We start from the raw sequence: 6,038 nt of genomic DNA, 5'->3' as shown, positions 1-6,038 counted from the left end.
ATTACTTGCCCATAAGCTAAAACACAGCCTGCTTAATACCTTTCCTTAAATTCCACCTCTATACTACAATATACTTGAGGTCCATGCAAAAAAGTAGCTACCTTTTATATAGGAAATGGATGATTAAGTCTTTGGTGTTGTAAAAGCAACTTCATTTAAACATAACCACCCCCACCACCAAAAAAAGAAGAGGAAAAAAGAAAGTAATGAAAATAATAAGGGAAAAACTCAAGACACACTTCCTAGGGGGAAAAAAACAACAACAAAAAACAAAAAAAACCATCATGTAATTTCTGTCCTTGACGGAATGTATTAAATAAGCAAACACCACGAACAAGCAAAACAAGTACTACAATGTAAAAATATTAAAAAAAGAAAAAAGAAAACCCTCTCACATGCATAAATGAATGATTGCACACAAAGAACTCTCATCTTTTCAAGCTTCAATAGTAAAGATTCTGAGGATGAATGACAATTCTCACAAGCCCCCAAACAGAACCTGTATGCTACACTATCTGTCCTGCTTTCATTGGCTCCTGGTTTTACTTAATATCCTCTCATCTATGTGCCAACCACCCAACGTGTCCTTGCTTATTTTAAGTGAACAAAATAATTTCCAGTTGAGCCAGCAAGCAGCTAAAATTGCTTACCTATACAGTTTCTACATGGGCATCCAGTGTTTGCTCATTTTGTCATTCAATTCTAGGACTGGCTAAGGAATTTATTCTTATTTTCATTCTGTATTGGTTCTCATGGCAGGAAATGGTATTCAGTAACACCATGAGGGATTTTTAAACCCTCCATTTGGAAATGTGTTTTCTTATGTAGTAGACAAGTAATTTCTTCTTGACTTTAAGTAAATATTTTATTTCATTTATCCCCCTAACTTGCTCTATTTAGGGATATAGGGAGAAATGTAAGAAATGACATGTAGAAAAAACACTGTATGTGTCATTTAAAACTCATAGGCTGGGAGAGAAATCACTAAAACTTTGCAAAATTCACTGTTTTCCCCCAGGTAAAAAGCACAGTTATGTACATCTTGATTTTTTTAAATGTAAAGATATATGGAGCTTCATGTTTTGCCCAATACTTGGGGAAAAGCAAATGATTATCAAGTAACATTGAGGGCTTGGTTCAGCAGGCAAACACGTGGAAATGAGTCTCATGCTTCTGGCAGTGTTTATGTATCTACATAAAATCCATGGGGCAGTCCCACCAGTACTGAAAAAATTGAAGTCTGCTTATTTTATTTCACAGCTTTTTCAAGGCTTTGCCAAGAATGAAAAAAACAGAGGCAACTACTTAGCTCACAATGGTGATTCGAGGAGACCTGGAGGTAGATGTGTTTTAAGGGTGAGACAAATTATGGGATGTGGTTTGACAGATATAAAAGATAGGGCTTCTATACCTCAAAGTGAAGTGAGAATTGTCAGGAATACTTAGTTCATTCTTTGCTTCTAATGGTGCTGGACAAGATTTATTTATGAAATGGAGCAAACTAAAATATAAGCTAAATATCAGGCAGTTAAAAAAAATCCATAGTGCAGAAATTACTCCTAATGAAATACTTAGTAGAAATACCATGGTTTGATTCATTTAAAAGTTGTCTGAACAAAGAAGTATGAGGAACAACATAAGGAACACGATTTTATGGTGACGAGTAAAGAACAGTGTGGTTCTATAATCAAGTATTTGGAAAACAAAGCAAAAAAAAAAGTTCACTAATTCAGACACTTTCAGAATTGGTTAACTTTTGGGAAACCAATGCTATGGAAATAGAGACACCCATTGAACCTTGTGTGGAAGTGGAACAATGGAGAATGATTTGAGTATCACAGGAGTTGTTTCCACTCCCCTAAGTAGGACTGTCCTTCCAGCAGTCCTACTTCTATATATGTATATCCAAAGAAAAACTACATGAAGAGCTTATCTTGAAGAGCTTTCTATGGTTCCATGTTCATTACAGCATAGTTCACAATAATCAAAGTATGGAAACAACTACAGTGTTTGGATAAAGAAAAAAATATATAGGGGTATCTGGGTGGCTCAGTTGGTTAAGCATCTGACTTCAGCTCAGGTCATGACCTCATAGTTTGTGAGTCTGAGCCCCATGTAGGGCTCTTTGCTGTCAGCTTGGTGCCTGGAACCTGCTTCAGATTCTGTGTCTCTCTCTCTTTCTGCCCCTTACCTGCTCATATTCTGTCTCTCTCAAAAATAAACAAACATTTAAAAAAAGAAAAAAATATGTTATATTAAATATATATTTACATATATAATGAGATACTATTCAGCCACATAAAAAGAAGGAAATCCTGCTATTTGTGACAACATGGAAAAACCTGAAGGACATTAAACTAAGTGAAATATGTCAGGCCAAGAAAGGCAAATTCTGTGTTATATCATTTAAATGTGGAATATAACTTGTCTCCACTAAGATCTCATAACTGGCTCTTTTGAGACATATGCCCAAATAAGAAAATGAACAAACCATGCAAGAAGCAGGGAAACAGTAGAGCTGTAGTTCACCAGGGTCTGGGAGGCAGGGAAAATAGGGAGAGGTTGGTAAAGGATACAGACTTTGAGTTATAAGATAATTTCTGAGGATCTAATGTATAATATGGTGACTACCACATTACATTATGTGGCTGATAACACGCTATTGCATAACTGAAATTTACTAAGTGGCACCTGCGTGGCCCAGTCTGCCGAGTACCTGACTCTTAATTTTAGTTCAGGTCATGATCCCAGGGTTGTGGGATAGAGCTCCATGTTGGGCTCCGCTGAGTGTGCAGCCTGCTTGAGATTTCTCTCCTCTCCTCTCTCCTCTCCGCTCCTCTCTTCTTGTCTCCTCTCCTCTTCTCTTCCTTCCCTCCCTCTCTCCCCACCCTCCACCTTCTCCATCACTCACACATGATCTCTCTCTCACTCTCTCTAAAATAAAAAAAAAAAGAAAAATTTGCTAAGAGAGTGGAACCTAAATGTACTCACCAAAAAAATGAAACTAAACTAAACATGTAAGGGGATAAACGTATTAGTTATTAGTTAACTAGATGTGAGAAATCCTTTCTCAATATACCTATAATAAATCATCACATTGTACACTTTAAATATCTTACAATTTTGTTTATTAATTATTCCTCAATAAAACTGGATAAAACTTTATCTACATATAAGCTAGTTAGACCTGTGAGAGAATGAAGGCAGGCATTCCTCTGCATGTCAGAAAGTATGTTGATGCATAGCACCTGGGTGGCTCAGACTGTTAAGGGCTTGAATCGATATCAGCTCACGTCATGATCTCACGGTTTGTGAGATTGAGCCCCGCACACTATACAGACAGTGCAGAGCCTGCTTGGGATTTTCTCAGCCCCTCTCCTCTCTCTCTGCTCCTCCCCTGCTTGTGCTCTCTGTCTCTCTCAAAATAAATAAAGACTAAAACAAACAAACAAACAAACAAAGCATATTGGTGTGAGAAAGAGAAAGGAGCAACTGGCTATTATTATTTTATCTTTAAATGTTTGCCACTTTCATCTCCAAAACTCTTATTTTGATTTACTTTGTTCCTTCCCATTCTGGACTGCAACTCTATTAATAGTAATAGGTATGGGGAGCAAGAGTATAAGAAAAATTATCCCTATAGCTTTCCCTAATAATTATGTTACTTTGATATAAATAAATGAATGTTAAAATTTTCAGGGAAGTATATGCTAACATTCATTCCAGCATTCTTTGACAATACTCAGTTTTTCCAAAGGAAGAATAGAAACTCTCATTACAGAAAGCTATATCCATGCTCCAGCTCTCATATCACCTGTTAAATTTCCTCCCTTTACATCAGTTTGTCAGCCTATAGACAGAAACCTTATTTTTGTCCTTCTGTTGTTATGAAACCCACACTAGAGTTGACTTTAATAGTCCTCACCCAGTTGGTAGCAGTACTAGTAAGGATCCAGGGTGGGAAATTTACCTATGTTCTCTCCCCTCAACTGATACAAGTGAGATCTGAACTAAGGGATAAAAAACAAGTTAGGACATTTTGGTAATTATGATTTGGTCCAATTGGACCAAAAAATTGGACCAATCTTGGAAAAGAGTTGGCCAGCATGCTTCTTTGAATTGCTAGAGATACCAAAATGCTTCCAAATACATAATTTTAAAGAGATAAACAATTTTTTTCAATTTAATTTTGCTTTGAGGAAACACAACCTCATATTCCCCCTTGCATACTGATTTCCTTGCTTCAATTTGACCTGGATGTTTTTCTATAATCCTAAAGGCACCCTCTTGTAATAGGTGGTAGTGCATCCATCTCCTCTAGTTGGCAGATGCTGTGATTCAGTGAGAAGATAATTTATCCCTTGGCTTTCTATTTAAGTTGTGAGCAGTGTCTTGAAAATGCCCAGGTCTGTGGAGTCAAAGCAGTGATAAGAAGTGGTACAGGGTATGGACCATAAGGTCAGACTCGCTAGTTCAAATCCTAGTTCTGCCACTTCCCTGTTATGCCATCATGAATAGGACTTTTAATTTGTCTGTGCCTTAATCTTCTATCTCATAAATAAAGAAAATACCAGTACATTCCTGGCAAAGTTGCTGTGAAGCTTAAAGGTGTAGCACTATTAACATCTGTGAAATCTAGCTGTGGAAACCCAGGGGTATGCGTGGAGTATGTAGAGGATGTTCCTAGAACAAAGCCAGGGGAATACTCTGTAGCCATTTTTCTGACATATATCTTTTAATGTCCCAATGCCTCCTATACCCAGTTCCTAGATAAACCCAAGTGGTTCTGCCTATTGTTCATGGATAGAGTTTAGTCATTGGAGCTAGAGAGTTCACAAGTAGCTGATAAAGGTTTCACTGTCACCATACATTATTATCCTTATTGATGGACAGAAGGTTTCAGCAATTTAAAATGTCTTGATCCTTTCCCAATGCTTGCTTAGATTCAGAATGATAAAGCAAAGAAGTAACAGATACTGTGATTATACTTAATTATTTTTATGTAGAAATCATGGAATACAGATGTTGTATACTAAAGCATTCATCAGTTTCCAGAATATACCAAGAGTACATCTAATTATAATCCACCTGAACCAGTAGTTACAAAGAGTGGAAACTTTTGAGCATCTGCCAAAATGACCATCTATCACCTTTCAACAATACCTACACTAACTCTATATGTCTTTAAAAATTTATTAACTATTTCTTTTCATTAACTTATTAACTAGGTCACTTTAGCCCATAAATCATATCCCTTAATTTTGGAATTGTAAGAGAGAAAGTCATATTACTTAAAATGTAATTTATATCAAGAAATGTGAAGTAATTTCTGTTCAAGAAATAACATAAATAAAATTTGCCAATATTCTAGATTTAGAAGTATTGAGTTTCTCTACAAATGTTTGTAACTTCATATAACCTATTGCTATCTATCACATACTTTTTCTAGCTGATGCATACTAAACTCTTAAAGTATCATTGAAAGGACACTTGGAAATAATTGAGTCCTACCCTCTATTTGATAATTAAATTTCAAACCCATAATACTTTTTTAAAAATATTTTATTGTCAAATTGTTTTCCATACAACACCCAGTGCTCCTCCCCTCAAGTGCCCTCCACCATCACCACCACCTCTCTTCCCCCTCCCCCCTCCCCCCAACCCTCAGTTCATTCTCAGCATTCAATAGTCTCTCAAGTTCTGCATCCCTCTGTCTCCCCAACTCTCTCTCCCTCCTCCATTCCCCCTGGTTCTCCATTAGGTCTCGCTTGTGTTCCTGCTAACCTATGAGTGCAAACATGTGGTTTCTGTCCTTCTCTGCCTGGCTTACTTCACTCAGCATGACACCCTCAAGGTCCATCCACTTTCTTACGAAGGGCCATATGTCATTCCCTCTCATTGCCATGTAGTACTCCATCGTGAATATATACCACATCTTCTTGATCCATTCGTCAGGTGATGGACATTTAGGCTCCTTCCATGTTTTGGCTATTGTTGACATTGCTGCTATGAACATTGGGGTACATGTGCTCCTATGC

At 37.0% G+C, this 6,038-nt stretch overlaps 1 long non-coding RNA gene across 1 annotated transcript in view; it reads left to right on the top strand.

Annotated features, from left to right (window-relative positions):
• Positions 1-6,038, top strand: part of LOC115274090 — a 38,045-nt gene that overhangs the window by 16,435 nt on the left and 15,572 nt on the right. Inside the window, exon 2 of the long non-coding RNA XR_003901088.1 lies at positions 1,261-1,339. This is a non-coding gene — a long non-coding RNA (uncharacterized LOC115274090). The remainder of the gene's footprint in view (positions 1-1,260; positions 1,340-6,038) is intronic.

The sequence above is a fragment of the Suricata suricatta genome, chromosome 12 (genome assembly GCF_006229205.1).
Source record: "Suricata suricatta isolate VVHF042 chromosome 12, meerkat_22Aug2017_6uvM2_HiC, whole genome shotgun sequence".
Classification (NCBI taxonomy): Eukaryota; Metazoa; Chordata; class Mammalia; order Carnivora; family Herpestidae; genus Suricata; species Suricata suricatta.
This window is presented reverse-complemented; position numbering and strand designations above follow the sequence as displayed.